Source organism: Pteropus vampyrus, unplaced genomic scaffold (assembly GCF_000151845.1).
Source record: "Pteropus vampyrus isolate Shadow unplaced genomic scaffold, Pvam_2.0 Scaffold132, whole genome shotgun sequence".
NCBI classification, from domain to species: domain Eukaryota; kingdom Metazoa; phylum Chordata; class Mammalia; order Chiroptera; family Pteropodidae; genus Pteropus; species Pteropus vampyrus.
Window position 1 is genome coordinate 2,231,581 of NW_011888913.1, and position 25,193 is coordinate 2,256,773.

The window sequence follows — 25,193 nt, forward strand, 5'->3', positions numbered from 1 at the left end:
CGCTTCCCCAGCCCAGTCTGAGCGCGCATTCGGTGTGGCCTGGCGTGTGGCCGCTGGCCGCACGTCGCCGTGCCCGGGGACCTCGCCTCTGGCCGGCGTCGGCCGTCCTCCGCGCGGCTCCCTCGTGGCTGGGCCCCTGGCACGCGCACAGCTCATCGGGGCACACGTTCTGCACAGACGCACAGCTCCCAGGTGTGGGGAGCAGTCGGAGGGTCCTGGCGCGGGGAGCCGACACCTGGACTCGGGGGATCTGCACCCCAGGTACGAGCCTCCCGCCCCGGAGATGCCAGTGCGACGTCGCCACCGCCGCCAGACGGAGCCGTGAGGCTCGGAGAGGCGAGGCGCCCGCCAGACCCGCGGCTCTGTGACCGCAGCCGTGGGGTGCCTTCCTGTTCCGACGCGGGGGAGCTTTGATTTTCAAAGGATCGAGCTTGTGTTGATTTTGACATTGCCTCCAGTTACAGGTGAGAGAAAAAACCACCTCAGCACCTAAGTCAGGAAGACACTGCCTGTGGGTGTGAAGTACGATTCTCATCAAGTGGGTTTTAAATGCGATGAAGTCCCCGAAGTTGTATTGGAAGAAGAAAATCCCGGGGGAGACCGAAGAGTCTCGGGTTTTGTGGTAGATACAGATTTCACTTCGGCGTCTCCTCCTGAGCCTTCGTTCATGATGACACGTTACCATGGCTGAGCGGGGTGTCCTTCTGTGGCTTGTTTTTTGCATGTTTATAGACACCGTGTGTTTTATATAATATATATTTGTACGTGTAATTCTTTCGTGTATGCATAAATGTAGGTACATTTACTTACTATACAGGTAAAAAGTTACACGTAAATATATATGTACACATACTTGTTATGTATAAGGACTACATATTTTTCCATAGAACTACCGTATGTTTTTAAAGCAATATTTGAAAATTTGCCATTTTTGTTAACTAGAACTAGAAAAGGAACCGTTGGGACTGAGCGGAGGGAAAGTAGGGAGAGTAATGAGGCAGGAGGAGGAGAATTATTCTTTCAAACGTGTAGCCTGGGGACGAGAAAGAGCCTCAGGCTAGCGCTTCACGGGTGGTGTAAACTACATTTAATTTTATGTAATACAACACACCTTTCCGAAGCCGCCTCGGGGAACCTCAGCTTTTGAAGATTTTCTGGGGAAAGTCGCCACCCTCGTCTGTGGTGTCTGCTGTGACGGGGGCCAGCTCTATGCCAGCTCTATGCGTATCTGCCCGTCCCTGGGGGGTCGCATTGCAGAGCTGGGAGCCTGAGGCAGTGCTCTGTTTCATCCTGGGGGGGTCATGCTAAGCGTTTCTGGGAAGAGGCTGGTGACAGTGAGCCAGCCGGGCGCACTCCGGCCCGGGGCCCAGGAAGGCTGGCTTCAGCCCCCAGACTTTCTTTTCCCCACTGGGGCCCTGCTGGACTCTGCCACTGCTGGCCAAGGTCGTGGGTCCGCACCGCTTCCTCTGTGGGTGCGTGCGGAGTGTCCCCTGGCGTCTCCCCACAGCGCACTGCTCTCCCTGCCTGGGGACATGGTCCGCCCCCGGCCCGTCCTTGCTGCGGCTCCCTGATGTCCCGTGTGACTTCCTCAGGTGGGAGAGTTCGTGCCTCAGTGTCAACCGTCAATGGAAATTTTACCTACTTCCCTCCCAGTGAGGGGAAGAAACGATCTGAGACACAGTAGAAAGATCAGTCATGTTTTGAGAGCGGCCCAAGGCCCGCCTCACCGGGTCAGGCGCTGCGGGGCGTCGCCACTGTGCTGCTCCAGAAGCCTCTTCAGAGGCGACCTGGGACTTCCCTTCTGGAGGAGGTCACTTTTCTGAGGACAATCGGCGATAAAGTGCATCTCGTGTCCACATATCCTTACCGTTTCATCGAGACAGAAACACTCCGTTGAATTCTTTGAGTGTGGATTTACACCCGAGGTCCAGTAAATGGTCAGTGCAGAATGTCGTGGGCCGGGGGCACCGGCAGGGCTGCTGCTGTCAGGTGTCATTATCCTTCGTTCCGTGAAGTGAGCTCGATGGGGTGTCCTTCCTGTGCTTTCCTAGCGTCCAGGAGCAGGGGGTGTGCACCTGCTGGTTCGTTTTCACTCCGGAGAATGGACGGGTGTAGACAGAGGCCCACCGATTAGCTGGACGTTCCCTGGGGACCGGTCGTTTAAGGAGGCTTGGCCTTCGAAACGGCCGTGCGGCACGCGGAGGAGCTACCGTCCGCCAGCACGGGCAACACGCCGTTGCCTTGCATCGTGCTCGGTGCTGCGTCCGAGCAGTTTAGGTTAGCGGCCAGTCACTTCTGGTCACCGGAACGTCTTACGTCCACTTTTTGTTGAAAGACATACTGAGTTTTTTTCTTTTAATTGTTTCCCTTCGGTTATTTTAAAAATTACTTAAGGAAACTCATTACTTTCTTTAAAGACGTGAGGTTCAGCACATAAGGAAAATAGGAAAAGAGTAAACATGGTATGTGAGTGGGAACAGTTGTGTCTTTCAGTCCGATCATGGAGCTTTTAATTCTGCACTTGGGGACATGTCCAAATTTAGAGGCTCAGTGGCACTTTGCTGAGGTATGTATTATTAAACCTGTGTGTCCGTGCAGTGTGGAGGGGGCTTTAGAAGGGCAGAGCAGGCCTTAAACTTGTATTGTGTTACATTAGATTTATATTTTTAAACTTACTTGTTGTCAAAATCGAACATAAAACCATCTTCTCACACATGCTCTTTGTGCTCAATAATTAACTAGACACATCTCCTTCCACTACCGTGGGATATCCTGAGTAACCTTGGGAAGAGTAATATTGCAAGGCAAGGTACTATTTTATCTTGAAATTTGCCTTAACGTGTAGTAGTCACTCAAAACATCATTGCAGGTTGTTCCGCAGAAACTTTACAGTTTCTAAGGTTTTGTTCATTTTACTCTTGTTTGTTTTAAATCTTCACATTTTTACTGCCTTCTATAATCATTCTCCAAATCCCTCTTTGACCTTATAGAATTTTAAAATTCTACTCAAATTTTTTTGTTTAAATTACTTTTAAATAAAACTCTGTCATTATAGTTGCATCCAGATATATATCTGACGTTTTCTAGGCATCTTCATGTATTTTGTCTCATATTTTTGCTTCCTTTTCCCGCAGAATGATCTAGGTAAGGAGAGATAGTTCCTTGTGTGCTCGCTTTAAATGCGGCAGTTTCTGTCAGTAATAGTTCATGTCTCCTTTTATTGTCCTGGATGTGTTCTCATCATTACCAGTCACCAGTGTCATTCCCTCTTCTGGCGATTATTCTGGTGACGATTATATTTGTCGAGTTTCTAGCCCTGTTCTTTCTAAATACCCAAACAGGTATATTCCAGCTTCGGCTTCCTCTCCACCCAGGTGCTCCCTAAAATACCTGCTTCCGTTTCTGAGCTTCACTCCATCTGCCATCCCAAGAACGTACGTGCTTGTTGGGATCGGCGCCCAGGTCGGCCTCCTCCTGGCCTCCTCTGTGTCTCTGTCATTCTCCTGGAGCTCCCCCCGGGCGCCGGGCTGCAGTGAGCATCCTCGTGTGTCTTGCCATCCACACCTTACTCCTAAGTGTCATGCTCCTACTTCCGTTGCCTGGTTTGGTCTCCACTTGGATGTCTGATAGAAATCGCACGTTTAGCTCGTCCAGACCGGATGATTTGTCTCCGCCTCTAGCTCCCGACTCAGGCATCTTGTAGGCATCTCCGTCTCAGTGGGTGAAAGCTCACCCTTCTGTTTCCCTAGGCCGTAAACTCTGGCGTCATCCTGGAGTTCTTTCCACCGCATGCATCCCACACCCTATCTGCGAGATTCAAAATATATTCAGAATTTGATCACTTTCGTCGCTTCCTTCCCGACAGTCTCGGTCAGATGTACCATCGTTTCGAGTCCGGGTCACTCAAGACCCTCTGAACGAACTTCGCCCCTCGCTCTCGTAACCCGTCCTCGATGTGCAGACCCGCTGGTGCTGAGGCAGAGCCCACCAGCCCCCCGCAGCACCCGGGCCCGGCGCCCCAGTTCTCAGGGCAGAGGCCGCAGCCAGCCGCGTCGCCCCACTGAGGCCTAGCCTCAGCACCCCTGCATTGTGCCCCGGCGCCCTGCGTTCCCGCTGTCTGCGTCTTCCGCGTCACACTTCTGTCGTGGCAGAGGGCTAGAGCCAGCTCTTACTAGCTAAGCTGATTGTTAACTTTTATGGAATTTTGTGAACTAGTTGACATCATTTTGTGAGCTTGAAATTCCTAATAATTATATAATTGTATAACGTATGTACTTAGATCTTCTCTGTACCATCTGTGTCTACCCACGTGCCTGCAGCTCGGCTTGGGGCACAGAAGGCCCTCGATGAGTAAGTGAATGGAAAGGTCAGAGCTAATGATGTTAACTTTAGAATCAGATCAAGGCTTCTATACTAGATGTATATAAAAAAAGAAAGGAAGATTTCTTTTTTATAGGCATAAAAAAGAAAGGAAGATTTCTTTTTTATAGGCATAAAAAAGAAAGGAAGATTTTTTCAGCCACATTGATGTATTTGGGCCATGCGCGTGGATTTGGGGAAATTAAGTGATGAAACTCAATAGAAAAGAAGAACCTGCAAACTTTCCGGTTACCTTGACATTCAGGTGGCCATCAGATCACTCAGAAACCTCAGGTTCCATAGAAGCTGTGAGTTCCTCATGCTGCCTCAAAAGTAAGTTTGCATCTCGTTGCTAAGGTTACCGTCCTAAAATTGTGAACATTTTTTTTAATCATGATAATTTACTCTCAGAATTCCAGTTTTGTATTGCATATCTTGGGCAAAGTTTCAAGGTTTTATTCTTTAGAGTTTAATCTCTTAGGAATTAGAGTTCTTTAACCTTTGTGTTGTTTTCATCCTGACATTGATGCATTAAAAGGTGGTTAAGATCTTAATTATATTGTATACTAAATTTTTAGCTCTTTAAGATCTTAAATTATTTTACTCATTGTTGAGTTTCCTGTAGCACCTAGCAAATGTGTTAGAAATGACAGGTATCTAATAAAAGCATCTTGGACTTTTAACCCTTTAATCAATTTTATTTTCTCTGTATTGGCTTATAAATTTACAGTCTCTTTATAACTCCATTATAATATTATGACATGTGTCGTCTTACATTTGAAATAAATTATTTGATATTTGCTTATATAAGAAAAGTACTGTATCCAAGAGTTTTAAGTTCTCATTTATACTAATGCATTTAAATCTTTCTCATAACGGTTTATCGTTCATGCAGTGTTATTGTTCACACTGATGCTTTCAGCGCTTTTCCTTCCATGCTCCTGTCGTCCTCTTTAACTCATTAGTCTATCCTTTTAGAGACAGTTAAAGTTTTTCCATCGTGTTTTTTCAAAACAAAACAAAACTAAACTAAAAAACGTGATTCATTTCTATTTACTTTGACCTGTTCAGTGAGCTATTTAGACAGATCTCTGCTTATTTTATATGTGAGCATGTGTATGTGTGTGTATATAGTTTTTTTTCCCCTTCTTCATCCATACAACTTAGTACCAGCTCTTCATGGGTCCTGTACGTGTGAATATGCTTCTCCTGTCTCTCTATGGAGCTGAGGTGGAAAGTAGTAGTGAAGACAGAACTACCTGTTGATGAATGAGTATATCGGCTTTGTGTGTTTCGTATTTTTGTTTTTGTAGTGTTTTCTCTTAATTACTACTTTTTGAGCACTTGGTTTTTCATCTTTATTAGAAATTAATCCTCAGATAAAGTAAGCCAGAGAGTTATATAAATAAAAAATATTAATACTATACTTCTTTTTTTGATCATTTTAATTTAATTGATCAGATCAATATTACATAAGGTTAAAAATGAAAATTGTATAATTTTTACCTTTGCACAAACTCGATTCTTAATTTCCAACACAGAGAGAAATCTTCTCTGAGAACAAATTTAAGTATACCTTACTCATCCATCTTTACTTTTTTATTTGTTTAAAAATAATGATAAGGAGCGTTTTGCAGACTGTAGCAGCCCTGTGGTCCACAGTCTTCACAGGCACATAACTACAAAGTCTGATTTTATTTAACACTGTGCTTTATTCACAGTCTCTGTAAACCTATCCTACACGGATTCTCTGTACTCAGAGAATCCCCAGACCGTACATTCTTTCTTTTTCCATTGCCTAGACCTATGCTAGAACAGGGTAAGTCTTTACTTAATTTCCGAATGAGTGTACAGGTCTTACCTCACAGGATAAAGCAACTTCTTGAAGGGATAAGCCTTGGTTTTCCATTCGTGTTCATTTGTAATACCTCCAAGAGTAAATATTCAATAGCCTCAGTACATGCTTGGAAAAAAATTCGAGTTTTGTCTTTTCTTAAATACTTTAGCTTAAATATTAAATATAGTTCAGAAAAAGATTTCTAAGGTTTTAAATGTATACATAGAAGTGTCAAGTTTCAGGAAAGTTAAACTTCACACAGTTCTACTCCCAGAACCGAAGGGCTGGTGTAGCGAGCTCGCGGGACCCGGCCCTGCCACCTCCGAGTCTGCGTCTCCCTGCCTTCCCCTCTCCCTTCGCTGCAGCCATGGCGCGGAGAAAGCCGGCTTTCTCCAGCTTCTCACGCGGCCGAATGCTGCTCATCTTCTAGACGCCCTCGTCTCAGAAGGCGTCCCCGAGCGTCCGCAGGTGGATGAAGTGTCCCTCCAGGTGCTCGGTGTGGAAGGCGCGTCCCTCTGGACTCGAGGTTCTCTAAGGCACAAGCGATCTCTGCTCTCCGTGCGATATGTGTCTGTACTGTTCACACGGACAAGTATTTATGAGGAACGACTGAATTACTTTGAATGGCATATTTATCTAATGTTTATAATATTTACCTCATAATGGCTTTTGGAGTTACATGGTAAATTATTACATTCAACGTATACTTCAAAAAGATATATGTGTGTATGTATATACATCTTTCATAAGAAATACTAAAAACAAAATCTGACATTTTTTTCAATAAATGTTAAAGTGTTCAATTACAAATACAAACTCCTGTGTTTAGAATAATCAAATTAGCAAACTCTGTGAAAAAAGTAAGGAGTAACAAAAGGCTTTTTTAAGGTCCTCGTTCCCAAGGCATGTGCAAGGGCCCGGAAGGGGTGCCGGGGTGCAGTTTTGAAAGTTAGCCAGCAGAGGAGATTCAAAGTTACACCCTTGACGGTCTGCCCGCAATAAATTGACGGGAGATCAGACTGAGAAGCAGCTAAGGGCACACAGTCACCCGAGTCCTGATTGAAAAGCGAGTTCTGAGAGCGAAGTACCAGAAGGAAGAGAAGCCAGGTGATCCTGATTGATGATTGTGGAGTAGAGCATGTGGCTCAGGCCATCTGTGACCCACATAAAGGGAACAGGACGCTCTGCTGCCTTCAGGGGGCCAGGCTCGGAAGGCGGCAAGAAGGGCAAGCGAGATTCCCTCAGCGAGAGGAGACTTTCCTTACTGAAGCCCGAGCCTGGCAGCTCAGCATCTCTGATGATGGAAAGGAGCCTGGGAGCTGTGGGACGATGGTGACCGGAGGCTCTGCGCCGCGGGGGCACACCGTCGTGAACCCGTGAGGAGTCGGCCAGCGGTGGCCGTCACTTCCTCGTCATCTGAGAGGTGTCTCCCCCTCAAAACTGGGAGTATAAACACAAATGCACGGAGAGACCAAGAGCTGGTTTCTGCAGCCTTTCCGTTCAGAAAAGCGTTCTAGAAGCAGGATTTTTATCACACGATGGGGAATAGCTTGCTTCTTTGTTCGTTATAGTAAGGCTTTACTGACACAGCAAGTCATATGAAAAATCCTTTTATTCTCACTTAATTTCTTATATTTCGTTATTGCTTCTTTTTGGTTTTTGATGGCCTTCAAAAAATGAGAAAATTCTAGTTTATAATATTATTGTATTGCTAAGTCCTTTCAGCAATAAAAGGAAATCATGGTATAAGTAGAAGCTTAAGTGAAATATAAACTATTTGAAGAAAATTCTAAAATATACAGTGAAATTTTGCAAGAAAAAGATTGCGTTTAAACCAAACAGCCTGAGTTAATCCTTCCAGAAGGTGTTATCTTGAATTAAGAGGCCTTTTACAAGGATATTAGAAAAAGAAGTAGTATCAGAGGTACAAGCAAATCCATTTCCAAATGAGGAGAGAAATAAAATTAATGAAATTAATTTTAAGGTATTAGTTGCATTGCCAAGCTGATTTTTAAAATTGGTTATTAATACAGGAAAACAAACAAACAAAAACACACACTCTTGGAAATGAGGTCTCAGATCAGCAGAGAAACTGATAAACGTAGCTACTCAAAATCTAAGGAAAATAATTTCTGGAAAATTTAAATACACATCAACTTGGCTATCTTGTATGCAACTTGACTTGTTTAAGAAATTACCTAATGAACTTCATGAATCAATTGAAATTATTTTCGAGAGAAGCTAGCGAATCAGAGGAGGAAAAATGAATGTTTAGAAAGTCCTATTACCAACTTATAATCTTGGAAACCATAAGAATATGGTCATAGTTTACAAGGCCACGATTTCCCTTTAAATACCGAACATCTCTAGAGAATGTAAAAATAATTTTGTCTTTAAAAGTGGTTTACGTAGCGTTTGTGTTTATACTACCAGAATTTTCTAATTACGATCTTCTCAGGATTCTTTGCCAGGAAGTAGCTGGGCTTCATCGAGTAAATAACCCATTTTTTTCTTTTATAGTAGAGGTCGACTTTCATTTATGCTTAAATTTCTGTATTCTTTAATGGGAAAAGATAAGCAAAATAAAAACAGAAAAATGGCTTGTTTGCCCACAGTTCTTAAGCATACACATTGAGGAACAAGTCTTTGAATGATGTATATAAAGAGGCAAGATTTGACGGAAATCAGAATTTTGATATGGTCTGTAGTTCATGTCACATCGCTCTACTGGCAGCCTCTCCTTGTTTTCCTTCCCAGCCTTTAGTGGAAATATGTGGCCTTCTGTCTTTGCTTAAGAGCTCCTCCCACTTCAGCACCGTGGTCCTCGAAGTCTTCACCGAACCTTAGAACCCCAGCCTTAGAACTCTTGAGGCTCTGGGTTCCATGATTTTCACCAAGAATGAAAAACCCTGTCGGTTTGCATTTTATTCACTGAAGACTTCACAAAACCTTTCCTCCCTTTCTGACTTGACAAATACGGGAAGAAAGCGCAGCAGAAACGCAGGCGGAGGCGGCTCCTCCCGCGGCCCCTTGTGCTTTTAACGCGGCTTCGTCCTACAAGGCAAAAGGCGACGGCGTGCGGGGTGTGTCTGCCGTCAGCAGATTGCAGTGTGTGGCCGTTTTCTTTTTTAGTCATTGAAAGGATCCTCCCAGTCTGATACCTCTTAATTTAAAGAAAAAAGTGTTGTTGTTGTTGTTGTTTTTTCATTTGAAAGTGATCATGTTGATTTAATGACATTTGTAAAATGCAATAAAAGAGAAGGGCTCCCAAGCCCCACCTCCCTAAGTGACCTGTTTTTATCTTTCTCTCTTACTGAGCATCTTTATTCCACGTTTTACTTTTTTTCTCCTGTCATTTAAGGTGTGTGGTTTTTTGTTTTTGTTTTTGTTTTTTGTGTGTGTGCATTGACTGTTCTTTTTTGTTTTTTGAGCTATACTTTTGATGAAGAAACTTCAATTTAGAGGGTGCTGTATCTTTTTCTAGTTATAAACTCATTTGTCTCTGAAAGATATTTGGAATGTGTATACATTATAGTGAGACGAACCTGAACTTATACAGCATTTTTACCATACAGGTTGTTTTCTAAACTGAGCTATTTCATCAAAACATGTCTGACAGCCAGGAAGAAAGCGTCATGGTGATCTGACTTGCGAAATGTTGGGAAGGCCTGGCCAATGGATCATCAAAGAATATAGCAACTCTTTTTTTTTGTTTTTTTCATTTTTAATGTATATTTTTTTAATTTTTCAATTATAGTTGACATACAATATTATATTCAGGTTTCAGGTGTACAACATAGTGATTAGAAATTTGTATAACATATGAAGTGACCATCCCAATAAATCCAGTACCCATCTGACACCATGCCTGGTATTAGAATATTATTGACTGTATTCTCTATGCTGTAATTTACATCCCCTTGCCCGTTTTGTTACTGCCAATTTGTACTTTTTAATACCTTCCCCTTTTTTACTCCCTACACCAACCGCCCCCCGCCGCCATCTGGCAGTCTTCAAAATCTTCTCTGCATCTGTGAGTCTGTTTGTTTTGTTCTTTAGATCCACGTGTAAGTGAGATCATGTGGCATTTGTCTTTCTCCGACTTACTCCACTCAGCACAATACACTTAGGTTCTCCATGCTGTTGCGGACGGCAAGGTTTCATTCTTCTTTCATGGCTGAGTGAAATCCCATTGTGTGTATGCACCACATTGTCTTTGTTCCTTCATCCCCTGGTGGACCCCCAGGTGGCCTCCATATCTTGGCTATTGTAAATAACGCTGCAGTGAACGTGCGGATGCCCATGGCCCGTTGAGGTAGTGTCTTGGGTTTCTTCAGATAAATACTCATAAGTGGGATCACTGGCGCCTTTGTTTTAAAGTCTGTTTTGTCTGGTAGAAGTATTGCTACCCCAGCGTTTTTTGTTCATTTGTTTCCATTTTTATGAAATATCTTTCTCCATCTCTTTGCTTTCAGTCTGTGTGTGTCTTTCATCTGAAGTGGGTCTCGTGTAGGCAGCACGTGCAAGGGTCTTATTTTCGTATCAATTCAGCACCCTGTGTCTTTTGAATGGAACATTTAATCCATTTACATTTAAAGTAATTGTTGATAGATACGTAGTTATTGCCATTTTATGATTTGTGGTTTTTTATTTTGTTTTTTCCTTCTTAAAGAAGTCCCCTTAACATTTCTTGTGATACTAGTTTGGTGGTAGTGAACTAACTCCTTCCACTTTTTCTTTTTTGGGAAGTTTTTTGTCTGTCCTTCGATTCTAAATCATAGCTTTGCTGGGTAGAGTAATCTTGGTTTTCATCCATGCTTTTCACCACTTTGAATATTTTGTGCCAAGTCCTTCTGGCCTGCAGTTTCTGTTGAGAAGTCAGCTGACAGTCTCATGGGCGCTCCCTCGTGGCGACTCCTTTTTAAAGTACGAAGGAACTATAGTAATGCTTGGAGTAGAGACAACAGAGGGCGCTCGCAGGTAATACTTAATTTGAAGGTTTCTCAATTCTTTGAAGGACATTGAAACCATACAATCTTATAAAGGTTTAGGACAAGCTGCAGGATATAAAACCCGATTTTCAAGAGAGAAATGGCACGTATCTGAGGTTGCCAATGTAGGGAATCACATGTAAGGCCGGAAGTCTCTAAGGAGGTGATGGCCACAGACTAGGTGGAGACCACAGGTGCCATTTTAATTTCATAGGAAAGTGCCATTTGTGACCATCGTTCGTAAATGGGTTTATATATTAGCATCCTCCTCTGGTTTACATGGATTAGGACACCCCTCACCCTGTGACTGGTAGCCCATATTCACAATGTTGTTGGTTGGTTTTGCTAATGTGAATTTTTGAGTTTCTCTCTTTGGCATCACGTAGAATCAGTGAAGCCACATGAGGCTTTGTTCAGCTGGTGTGCGTGTGGGTGTGCGTGTGTGCGGACGTGCAAGATCCTGTCTTGATAGCAAAAGTGACGTGCTTGATTTCATTAACGGTTACTCAAATTCTACTGTTGAATCAATGGTTTCCATGAACATTGTATCCTCTGCTTCAGTTTTTTGTAAAAGCTAGAAAATTGGAAAGTAGACAAGTAAAGAAGAATAATTTTGGTAAAATATTTTATATTTTTATAGTATATATCTCTTACGTCATAAAACTGTGATCCTGGGAAAAACATCCGCAGGAGTTGTTTATAAGGCTAATGACTTTCTTCTTTTTTCTCTGTCCCAAAACTGTGGGGGCTGCCGGCCCCTCCCAGACTGCATCAGGGTGGACGGTCTCAGATTGGAATTCAGATCTGATTTCTGTTTCCGTCTTTGCTGGTTACAAGCTGTGTCGCCTTGACCGTTCTCCGAACTGTCCTGGGCCTTTGTTTTTATAAGGCGGACATGAGTATCATTAGGTGGTCGTCAGAGTGTCACGCCGTGCGCTGCAGTTTCGAGGCTCTGCATCATGCTGAAGTGGCAGGATGTGGGTCTGTAGTCACATATGACGTTGCTCGGATCCCGCCAGTGAAATGTCTTTCTTGACTCTGGGCGAGTTACTTTGCTTTTCTAACCCGTGTTCAGGGCCAAGTGTCCACCCTGCAGAGGCACTGGGAGGAGCAGTTGCGACCGCACGTGAGTTTCTGGAGCGTCTGCGCTCAGTGACGATGCGTCTGCAGCCCTGGGGGGCGGTGGGCGGAGTGGGGGGGCCCTGGCTGGGGACGGCGGAGAGGGCAGGCCCCGCCGTGTGTGTGGGGGGGACCCATGTCAGTGGTCCGGCTTTGCGCGTTGAGGCTCCCGCGCCGCAGCAGCGGGGCCGGCAGACAGTCACGGCGCCCCCTCCTGCGTCTTCAGTGCGCCCCTGAAGGCTGCGGCGCCCCTACTCGGCCAGCGGTCTCCCAGCCGGCTGTCCTGAGCTCTGGGCCTTGGAGGCACCCTGAAGTCCTGGCCTGTTTTCCCGGGGAAGGGACCGCTGCTGTCCACAGAGAAGACAAGGCGCGAACCTGCGTCTCAGCAGCCCGTCCTCAGCGGGGGACGGTCGCGAGGCTGCTTTCTGTCCAGTGCGTGCAAAATGGGTTAAAACGGGTTTTACTGTGACTGTTCAGGGTGTATTTTATTAATGAGTAAGTGGTTTTTGTCCCTTACAGAAGGAAAGCTTGCAGGCATCAAGCTTTACATTAAAAATGCAGTAAAAAACGTAGCCACACTCGTGAAGCTGCTCCCGAAGCTGCGGAGCAGGTGTTAGGCGGATGGTGCCTCGTCTCTCTGGCAGTGTTCACGTTGTTGGGAGTTAAAGGACTTTTCAGTGAGATTTCTTTTTTTAAGTGAAGACCACAAATATGTAGCATTTTTGCCACATCTACTTAAAGGTGCAAATATATTTTATTTCTCCTTTTAAAATGTTTTCGTAAAAACTTATTAATATTTTTATTAAAAAACCCTCTCATCTCATCTTTGAAGGATTTCGCCGTTACCCTCTCTCCCTCTTCTTTTGACGTGTTTTCCCCCCGTTCTTTAGACTCGTTGCTTCTGTAGCTTCGTTGTGTAGCTCTTGATGTTCAAGATGCCATTTATGTCACACGCCTCTGTTTCCTGGCCAAGCTATTCACTTTCTCCTGTTTCCGCCTCAGCTGTGAGTGTCCCCGGGCCTGGACCCCAGCCGGGGAAGGTGAGCCTGACGCCCGGGTCTGATCTGTGAACTCTGGAAGTTTGGCTTCGCTAACTGGAGATGTGACTGAGCCTCAGGCTTCATCACTCATACTTTCTAAACTGGTTTCTGTCCGAATAAGGACCGACAGCCTCAGTTCTTAGAGGGTTCTGCCCACGTGCTGTCTATCAGAAAGGCCACCCCTGAGCCCTGGAGTTGAAACGGCACGGCCACCGTCCCGTCTCTCTAGCCTGCTTTCGTTTTCCTCATAGCACTTAGCGTCACGTGACAGGTTATGTATTTATCTAGTTATTCTCTCTTCCACTCATTAGAAAAACCTGTGGGTGACAGCAGAGACTCGGTGCGCCTTATCCTTTGCTGTGTCATATGTGCCCGCATTAGAGAGGGTCTGAAAGCAGGTTTGGCACTATCAGTAGGTCACCGTGATGGGTGAGCAGTGGGAATCCGGCCCGTGCTCTGGGGGGTAAGGCCAGTGAGCAGTGACCGTGGGAAGGACGCCATCACCTGTGACGTTCTTCGGTTTGCATGAAAAACTAGGATTCTTTCTATGAGATACGTTTTGAAGAAAATGTTACATTAAGTAGGCGTTTATAATTATTGTTGTAAACTCAGTTTATGGCAATGATATCTCAATAGAAATGATTGTTCAAATGCCGTCTTTTCTCAGATGTCCCCTGTGAGGTCTTTGTACCTCATCCAAGTGTCCCTGTGAGGCACTTGAGTCATTATCACGCCGTCTGGCTAGTCCTGTAATTATTTAAACCACGGTTATTGACACCTTTCTTTTTTACACGCAGAAAGTATATTTTGTAATAAAAGAGTTACCTGATATAACCATTTTAATTCTTTTCGTGATTAGGAGTCTGACAATTAGATACGCCGTAGTGGTTACTTAGTTATATGCTTCTTATTATACATATTACAGTGAAACATTTCACATCATTGTTGCCGGTTTAGGGGGAAGCCTCACCTGAGTGTGGCCTGACGCAAGGGCACGGAGCTTTGCACAAGGTGTACTGCATGGCACTTGGTCCTTGTGACCAAGATTAATGGAACTCAGATGGGTTTTAATTAGTGCAGCTGCGGTCATCAATTATCTCCTGAACACAAATATTGTTATATTTGGGAAATTCTTGATTTATTTTATTCCACTGGCCAGCAGATTTAGATGAATGAGTTCTCATCATAAACATTCTGAGAAAAATCGCTGGAGGCCACAGTTTATTATTTAGGACACAATCAGCGAGAGTGAACAACGGAACAAAACGTTGTAAAGTGCTCTCAGCATTAATTTGGAAATTTTGCTGAAACGTTGGGTGGGTACAGGGCGTCAGGAACATTGGGGCATCTTGAGCCACATTCCGAGCAGTCTGTCAAGAAGGGAACTGTCCCTGCTTTAGTCCAGAGGGCGACCGTACCATCCCGCGCGCACACTCCTCAGAGCCACCACGCTGCAGTGTGCGGACTGCCTTGAGCACAGGCTTTAGCCGGATGGACAGGCACCCGCAGTGCCAGAGGAGAGGCAAAAATAGCACTTCTGAGCATAACAGAGCTCTGTGCTTCTCTGCATGCCTGTGTGCTTACCTACGGTCACACGCGTTGGTTCTGGGCTTCACTTCTGTTTTAGAGTAGTTTTTGAAAATTTCCATCTGTAGTTTTTTTTTATGCTGGCAACTAGATGTATCAAACTAAGATAATTTTAACATTCATAAGTTAAATCTGGTGCAAATTCTGGAATCATTAGAATGAAGAATATTTTTAAAGTCCATGTAAATTTTGTGTATTTGTAATCTCCCGAACTCTGTAATTTAGTGAGACTGCCTAATATAGAGTTGCAGAAATAATTGGTAAACATAAAACGTAATTTCATGTTTTTGCTCCCTCACAATATGAAATCTCTGTCGCGTTCTTATTCAAACAGAGAAGGACAAAGAAAGAAGTGAACTTGGCTTACATTCTTCTCTAAATTACAGAATATGGGGTAGCAGCCAGGACAGCTACTCTGAAGAATGGGGCATAAAACATCAACTTATAACAAGGCCTTATAACAAATCAGTTGCAAATCATTATTTTAAGGTCTTGTGGCATGGTAATCGACTTATGTGAGGATAGGTATTATTTCACATCTGAAATACATTCATTAAAATATTCTGATCTTGTATTATGTATAAGATTTCTGTTTCTTGTAGAAGCATTTTATGGTCAACTTATAATTTAGTGGACATTTTGATCCCAGTTATGACTTGGAAGCGGGGGAAGGCGTGGCTGGTCCCAGAGGTCGGTAGTGCGGCTGGCATCCGCTCTCGCTGAGGAGGTCCGCTGTGTCCTTAGGGAAAGGATATGTTAAATCCTTGCACGTGTTTGGTGCGTGAGACCGAAGTGACTTTTATCATACCCGAATTGTCAGAGTTTGCAGTTAATGATCTTAACTCACTAGCTGTTGTCTTTGCGACAATTCATAAATCCTGATTCTGAGCACACTTGTGTGGCCTTCGTGTTTTGCAGAGCAAGTCGCAGGAAGCTTTCCGTCTTCTGCTTAGCAGGTGGGGGGCTTTTGTTCACTGAACCAAGGCGCTCAGGAGAAGCCTATTTTTCAGGCGTTCAGTTACATGCGATTCTTGTATTTTATCACTAAAAAACATCCTGCACCTCTGAACCGATTTGTCCATGTGACCCGATTCCTCTTGAGACATGGGCCATGGTTGTCTTCTTGGCATACTGAGACTCCGTTGTATAGATTTTTCGTTTTAGTTGAACAGTTTGTTTCATAAGTTTTGAAGAACTTGGCGCACCTCTGAAGTTAGCATTACGCGTAGTGTAACCCTGGCGCCCTTCACGTCAGAGCCGCATGCTTCTCGTCCCTCGTTCTCAGAGCCATGCACACTCCTGTCCTTTTCCTCGTCACAGCGTGTCGTCATCACTGGTTTACTGTCTCTGTTCATCCATCCAACATCCACCCCGCCACCCACTGATCCATCTAAAAACTGAGGACGCACACTCCGGGTTTGGTGAACAGTGAGCAGGTGACCGTGGCCGGAGCGGTCAGAGGTCAATGCTGGGCCAGCAGGGCCTGGATGGATCCTGGGCACGGGGTTTAGGTACCTAGGGGCTGCCACCGGGCAAGGTTAAGTGGCTTTGCGGCAGAATTATTCATTACTTAATTCCGGACCCTTTACTATTAAGTCACATATGTGACGGTCTGTGAGTGATTGGTGGGTGGGTGAGTGGGCTCGCTCGACCTGGTCTGTGCCGCCCCTTTACTGGGCGCGCCCACATGCTTTACTGTGTTGACCCAGAGGTGCCCCACTGCTGGGAAGGGGCACAGCAGGCCGTGCCTTCCAGCGAAGGAGGGCCAGAGCGCCAGGCTGCAGACCCAGCAGCTCCAGGGAGCCGAAGCCCTCGATGTTTTTTGTCAATTGTAAAATAAGAGTGTCGGGTTAGATAATTTTTAAGATTAGGTGGTATTAAAATTCTTTGATTACGGTATTTCCTCTGAGAAATGTCTCTGCTAATTAGCACGTGATGAGCTACCAATATGGAGATTTATGAGTTCTTTATGAAATTCATATTTTCGCTATAACAAGTATTGATAATTTTATAAGAAACATGCTTTTTCATTTTCATGGTTTTGAAATCTGTAATATAAATAGTAGCTTATGAGGCCACGTGCCATTTCTGAGCTTTAGCTATTATGATGTAGTAATCTATTAATTTTCTCATGACAATTTTGAAAAATAATCTCTATTAAAAATGTTTATTCAGATTTCTTTGGTTTCCACAATTCACCTTATTCTTTTTATGATAACGTACGTGTACATGTGTAACGTGTGAGACATGGCATACACCGTCACCTTTGGGTCCTCTGTGTGCTTCTCTCTGATCACAGCCCCCTTTCTCCAGAGGGGACACTGTTCGGATTTGTTACTTGTATCGAACATAGACTGTCCGAACTCTGTATTAACAGTCTATAGATTAGAGAAATATTCCTTCTTAGATTTTTTTCTCAGTATTATTTTTGATTTCTGCCCTTTAGAAAAGTTATCTGTTTTTTAAAAAATGTATATCACGTTTGAAACTTATGCTCGTAGTATATTTAAATATGGCTTAAAAACCTAACTATTAGTGATTTGTTTTTAAGTGCACTGATACATAAGCATTTAGACTCTAATTTCAGCATAAACCATTTGCAAAACATCCTATCTATACATTTTTCCTAAAATTTTTTGTCGTTCTATAAATTAGGATACATTTATATATGAACTTTTATTCCAATAGGACATTATTAATTTGAAGACATGACATATACCTTTATCATGCCAAAAATGTCTGAGCTTTGTTGCTCTTTATTCAGAAGGAAATTCAAAACCTGACTCCTAATAATAAAACCAGACATATGTTTAAAATTGTTAAACAGTCTTTGGAAAATATAGGTAGCATAATTAAAACATTAATCACAAAAGCTTTCGGCTTTAGAGTATATCATACTTAATTTTTTGAACAATTCTTTTAGTTTTCATACTTAAAAAAGCCATAGTGGAGAAATTACTACTACTTTTAATATTTTATAAGTTTAAACATAATTTATAAGGGTAACAATATGAATAAAATTTGCTGATATTCGATACATAAAAATTATGTTTTTGCAAGCATAATCTTTGGGGATTATATGATCCTTCCATAAGTTTCTCAAAAGTTGTGATAGATTTTATAAAAGTATCAAATATCTTCTAGCATGCTAGCCTTTCATATAATGAATGCAACTTAGTGTGAATTAACCGTGTTTATACGAAGCTCTTCTGTCTTTTGAGGGTGGCTCTGAGCTGGGCGGGAGGGTGGGAATACATAATCGCAGGAGCTCATTTGGTGATGGAAGTTACACTTTACATTTTTGCTTTTCCCCATTCATTTCAGCTTGATACACACCTCACACTGAACTGCCATATTATCACTTTGTCAGGGGCGATGACAACACCCTAACAATAAGAGTCTTCCCTTTTGTTTATAACACTTAAATGTCTTGGCGATTAGAACTTTTTCCTTTCTTCTCTGAATAAAATTGTTCTGCACTGACTTTTTTTTATTCTAGCGAGGAGAAAGAAATAAAAGCAACCCTGTTTCGTGTTACAAATTATCATAAATATTGGAGATGCAGATTTTTCTTAGATCATTAGCATATCATGCTGTGGCCCACACCAGAGTGTACCATTAACAGAGCCGCCTTCATGTAATTAATGTAAATAATATAAGCTGCAGCTTGAGTTACCCAGTCAGCCTTGGCGAAAAGCATTTGTCATAACGCATCGTCTGAGGAGCCTGGCCGGCCTCAATTCAAATTAAACTTCGTGGGTTTGCCCCTTTATTTTTTCCTCTCATGCTATAAATTTCTGTGAAACATTTATGACTATAAATTTCTTTGAAACACCTATATAGGAGAAGAAAGCAATCTAGTAAGCCGAAATTAAAATTTTATTATTTACTATGCTTCTGCTGGTAAGGACAATTAGTATCTTCATAAAGGCAGGAAGAGAGACCCTGGGAGTGCAGCCGAGGGCCCCCCCATCCTCAGAAGTGTTTTCTGTCCTCTGCAGCTGCCAGCAAATCTAAAGTATGGTTTCTGTCTGCCATTTGCTACTATTGCCCTCTGACTCCAAAACACAGAGGAGCATTGTAAATTTTTCATGAAGAGGTTTCAGTCTGTAAAACAGCAAACAGGAATAATGTTTTAAATGCAATCATTGTCAAGTTTGAACAATGTAATTTATCAAGAGAGCAGTTTGTACTATATAATAAGTTTCATATATTAATACAATTTTTCATCTGATGTCAGGCTTCTGATTTATGAATAGCCCATGATCTAAGGTGATCATTGAATTATAATTCAAGTAATAAGAGGCCAGGAACAAGACACTGGAACTGCTCCCCTGCATTAGCTTGCATGCCACCAAGCCAATTTACTAAACAACCGTGGGCTAAATGATACAGTTTTTCTAATTCAAAGAAGGCACTCGTTAATTAGATAAAGGCTAAAGCTCTCATTATTTTTAAATGATTTAAGAACGGGTAAAGATCTTACAGCTTATACTGCAGCTCTAATAGTTCTCTGCTTACTGCCTTGTAATAAGAGTATTAAAGACAGATGGGCCAGACTGACTTAAACCAATTACAGCATTTCTTATACACCAGTAGCAATGACTGTTCACAGGCACATCAGATGCTAGTATCCGACACGTTTCAGATGGCCGAAACACCACCGATTAATGTGATTTATGAATAAGTTGTTTCCTTCTGCTAATTTTCAGGGAATAATCACACCTCTAGAATATAGTTAGTAATTCCGGAGGCTTAGTTCATATTTCTTAGTAATTTTTTACAAGTGTTTTTTAGATACTTAACTTTCTGATATACCAAAGTAAAAAAAAAAAAAAAAATCCATTTTTTTTGCACTGTCAGTTTATGGACTCCCCAGTAGGTGCCAGGCCCTGAGCTGGGTCCAGGCAAAATCTGTAGCTCATCGAGTGAGTTTTCTTTTAATTATCTCGATTCTTGTGTTGGGAAATGGATAACAAACTAGAAAAAGTCAGGCCATTGTCAGTCATTAATTTAAAAAATAAATTGATAAGAAATTATTACCTAAATACTCCTAAGAATGTGAATTTGTAAATGTCGAATTTTAGACTGTATAAAAATTACGAGTTTGAAAAGTAGCTTAGGTTTTGCGAAAATTAGTGAAGTACTGAGTTCTTGAGTCCTATGTCTCTGTACTTTTGCTGCCTGATTTTTTTGTCTCGTATTTTATGTCGATGTCACACCCGTCTGCGGCCCCTTGGAGCTGTGGTGCTGGTGGGCGGGATTTTCTTCCCCGCTTCCCTCTCTTCCTTTCTCCCTCAGCCTGGGCGATAGAAATAATGAAAATTGTTCGCTTTTTATCACCCAGTTGTCCTTCAGTGTTTTCCTTGACTAAACAATTCTTTAAGAATTCCATTGTTTACTCACAATAGAAATTTCCCAGGATATCTCAAATATCATTAGCTTTTCCTTTTCCTTTTTAAATCTCCTGTCATTTATTGGTTCCCATTGTTGTTATGGCAGTGGTCAGCTTCAGATTCAGCTGGTTTTATTTACAGAAGCTCCTGCCCTGTATAGCAGGAGGTGGCCATACCGCCTATCCTGCAGACATGGTCATCGGTTGATGTTTCGGTATAGTTCAGATTTGGCAATTCCTTCTTAAATGTGTTCCACTTAAATTGACACAGTCTTTGAGAAAATAGGCATGACCTATATTACAGTTTCTTCCCTTCACACCTGCCTGGGCCTGTGGATGACCATCTTCTCTGGAAGCTTACGAATACCAGTGTACAGTTTCTCTTTATTCTTGTTTGGCAACTTTCCAGTCTTCTTTATTGATCCCGATTTTTAAATTAGTGATTTCAAAGTTGTTGGGCACATGCTTGCAATTAAAGGTATTGTGGGTAATCGTGCACCTATAAAGGAAGTCCGGAAAGAAAAATGGAGCGTATCGAAGATTTCAGATTGTTTGGCATTTCTCCTTTGTTGCCCTTATTTTTTGTCTTTTAAAAAAATTTCCTTATCTGAGCAACAAGATGTGTTATTAATGGACTCTGAGTAGAACACGTTATTTGTTACAGTAACTTTTGACCTGTTTAATAAGTACTCAGGCTGTGTGGCAGAGTTTTTATTGTGCGCTGCAGTGTACAGTTATGAAGTGTGGTACATAATAAAATAAAAGCAATAATGCTGATATTTCTGAGGGATCCATCAGAGCTGACCTGAAGCAACATATTTCATCTGGTTTGTCTGGGCAGGAATGTTTGAAAGTTATAGCTGAAATTACTGGAGACGATATTGTGTTTATGGTTTCTGATTGTTTACCATTGTACAGAACTTCACCCTTCGCGAGTCCAAAAACTGTTTCTATGACACTTCATTAGTGTCGGTGTCAAGAAACAAATGAAAAAGACGAAATACTTTCGTATTAGGCAATAAGACATTTTAAGCTAAATGTTAGTATTTATGTGTAAGAGTGTAAAAATCGAACGTGTAGCCACTCTGATAGGAAGAGAAGAGTATAGGGCGTTTTTGCAGTTCTAGGTAGGTTTTTAAAAATTTTTATGTTTATTACATGTGAAGAAGATAATAGTCTGAATATATTGTGCTAAGTAAAATGTGTTATTGAAGTTAGTTCATCTATTTTAATTTTTTAAGGTAGCTACTAGAGAATTTAAACTAGTATGTGTGGCTCACGTTTTTTTTTCTTTCCTGCTTTATTGGAATATAATAGTTAGTTGCTCATATTTACATTGTGCAATTCAGTGAGTGTTTTTTCAATTACAGTTGACATACAGTAATATACCAGGTGCTGTTGTACAGCCTCGTGATCGGAGAACCACGTAACTCGCAAAGCGATCGCCCCACTGAATCTAGTCCCCCTCCCCCTTACATGTTTATGGCAACATTATTACCCATCTTCTTCATGCTACACCTACATCTCCATGTCTATTCTGCAACTATCCGTTTGTACCTCTTAAGCCCTTAGCCTTTCATCGCCATCCCCCTAATCTCCTCCCGTCTAGTAGCCCGTAAAGTATTCTGTGTACCTGTGAGTTTATTTCCCCTTTTGTTGCTGCTGTTGTTGACTTTGTAGGTTCCGCATGGACGTGAAATCACGCGACATTTGTCTCTCTCTATCCGACGCATTTCGTTCAGTGCCATACCGTGTGGGTCCATCAAGGCCATATCTTTCTCCATCCCCTTCCTTTTGGTCCGTGTGTCTTTTAATCTGCAGTGAGTCTCGTGCAGGCAGCATTCTTCGGGGTCTTGTTTGCTCATCCGCTCTGCCGCTCTGTCTTTCAGTGGGACTTCATTCTTTTCCATTTGAGGTACTTGTTGTGATGGGAATGTACTTATTACTATTCTTTTCTTTTCTTTTTATTATTATTTTTTTATTTTTCAGGCGAAGTAACCCTTGGTTGACCTCACAGATCACAAGGACCTTGTCAGCTTACAATCCCTTATTTTTTATTTTTTATTTTTTACACCTACAGCACCCGGTCTTCCTAGGTGGTCTCCCATCCAAGTAGTAACCAGGCCTGACCCTGCTTAGCTTCCGAGATCAGACGGGATCGGGCTCGTTCAGGGTAGCATGGCCATAGACTATTACTATTCTTTATTCCTGTTTTCGATACATGTTACTTCTTTTTACAGAAGTCCCTCCAACATTCCCTGTAATACTGGCTTGGTGGTGATAAATTCCTGTAGCTTACTTTTGTGATACGTAGGTTTTTATAAGTGTGTAATGTTTAGGTCTGTGCTTCATAAAGTCATTAATTTGAAATGAGGTTTTGTAGAAGGCAGAAAGATGCTTATGGGAAGAAGAAACTCTTTTTACGAGAAGAGCGTGGGCTAGGTTGTACGGATCATCGTCCTGCTTAGTGTTGGAAAAGGTTGCCAGTTGAATCTAACAAATACATTTATCTGTAAAAAGATAAATTACTACTTTGAAATATAATTTATGTGTTTGCTTGTCTCTGCACCTTATCAGATTTTACATACCTTGAGGACGGAGGCCCATGCCCTATTTATCTCGTGTTTCCAGAACACGAGATAGGATCGGGCCCATAGTGGATGTGCAAGAGACGTTTGTTTAATTAATATGAATAGTAGTGGACGTACTTGACTTTTTCCCTTGCAGCAGCTCCCAAACAATTAAGAAACAAATGGTTTCCTCACACTAGAGTTAAGATATGCAATGCTGCCTTTAAATTGACTACCGCCTGATGTTTTTCATTTTTAAAAGGGAATTCATCTGTCTTGATCAACCAGGCTAGTTCGAGTGTTTTGATTTGTATGAAAACCTCATGCTTGTATGTTTTTGAGAAGTACGTAGTCATTAAAGTTTCACCCAGGATAATTTGTACCTGAGGTTTTACTAAACTGCAGAACCTAGGTGGTGCCATCATCGCCATCACCACCGCCACCGCCACCGCCACCGCCACCACCACCACTACTGCTGCTGCTTAGCAGACCAACATGTAGAATCACCCGTTTCAGCAAGTTCATAGCCTCGGTACAGACACAGTTCACTCACGAATATTTTTTGCCCACCGTTTCTCCTGCTGCCAAAGTAAATTTTAAGCCATATTTTCAGACTCATCAACATTCACTAGTGCGTTGATCCTATAAATTTTGTTTTGATATCGTGGTAGGGGTAGGGGAAGATAATAGTGCTAGATAACTTTTTAAACATTTTGTTCAACTCAGTGCTGTGATTACATATGACTATGGTAAGTCGCTGATGTGTCATGTCATTGATGGAGTGATACAAAGATATTCATTCAAAAACATGGCAACTGTAAAAATAGTAATATATAAATGTTCTGTGTGATCATGCTTCATATTTAATTTTAGAAATAAAACCGTTAGCTTAAAAAAAAAAAGCCGTGATGTACTTCTGAATTATTTCAAAGGTAATACTGTGGCATCACACACACAGTGCACACGCACACAGGTTACAACGATTCAGCCTTCCACGTGCACCTTAGGGGCAGCCATTAAAGTAGTTTTAAAGTCGTCTTTTTCCCATGCGTTGTGTCCACCACACTTCGTATGGGCCAGAACCAGGTGGTGCGGTGAGAAAACCCAGGTGGACCTCGGGCAGCGCTGTCAGTCAGTCTCCTGCAGACAGAGGAGCCGGCACTTTACACGCAGACGGGCTGTCGGTCTTCAGGATTGGGGGCCGGGCCGGCTCATGTGATCAGATGCCAGCCTGGGAGTGGCCGTCAGGAACCTTCGAGCTGTGTGAGCGGCAGGCGGACTGTGCTTTATCTGACAGACAGTGTGTAAATCTGTCCGTGTAAAACCCCAAATGTTTGGCTTGCTCCTGGTCACTGTGGCGATCTGCTTACTGTCGTCTGCTGGGGCCGCGGCATCCCTTAGCGGGGCGTGCTGGGACGGCAGGCCCAGATGGCCGCGATAGTGGCAGTCACTCGTTCCGTGACTGGTAGGGGGATAAAGAGGAATTTATCCGACGCGTGCTTTCAGCTGCGAGAGCGGACAGCGCGGCTGGCCGGGAATGGCTTTGTTAGCTCGGTTACTTTACATCTCAAGAAAATGGCCGGAATGCATCACGTCCTGTTACACGCTCTAGGAACGAGAAACCTACTGTATCAGACACTGGGGAATAGTGTCCGAGGGGAGCTTCTTGGGTTTGTTAAGACGCCTTTACTTGCTATCACATGTGTTTATTTCATTGACTTTTACATGTTAATTCAAAACCCTTTCATTTTTCTTTTTAAAAATACCTTGTATTCAGTCTTGCTTACAGTAAATAGCAATGACTTCATGAATGTGAATATTCAACTAAGAATCTGTAAATTGTATTCTTGGGGAGAAATTGAATGTTTGTATCTAAACTTTTAAAGTCAGCGCGTTAGAGATGAGGTCAGTGTCTCCACGTGTTTGCTCAGCGAGAACAGAGACCTGACGGCGACGAGGAGGTCTCTGCTCTGTAGCGTGCTGTGAGTCGTGGTGTTTTCCTGGTCATTCCTACGCTGGATAAGCAATATCACTTTAGGAATCGTCTTTCAAATTTCTGTAAGGTCATTTAGATTGTTTAAATTTTCATTCAGCTCTTCAGTTTGGTAAATGATTTCTTTGCTAATTGTAAAGAAAGCATTACTGATGATTTTAAACAGAGAGGAAACCGTGACACTGGGCCGCGCTGCTTTTGGACCAGTGACTTTCTGGGACGTGTCTCTGAGCTCTCACCGGGGGAAGCGAGCTGCCCGTCAGCATGAAATGAGTGTCTCAGCTTCTGGATACTGTCTTGTC

The 25,193-nt window shown here is 42.7% G+C and overlaps 1 protein-coding gene and 1 non-coding gene across 4 annotated transcripts in view; one reads left to right on the forward strand and one right to left on the reverse strand.

The window, feature by feature from the left end:
• ZNF407 (zinc finger protein 407) overlaps positions 1 to 25,193 on the forward strand; it is a 370,323-nt gene that overhangs the window by 167,190 nt on the left and 177,940 nt on the right. The gene's annotated exons all lie outside the window — the stretch shown is intronic.
• Positions 22,400 to 22,518, reverse strand: LOC111744333. Its single transcript, XR_002782111.1, has one exon. It is a non-coding gene; the product is annotated as a 5S ribosomal RNA (ribosomal RNA).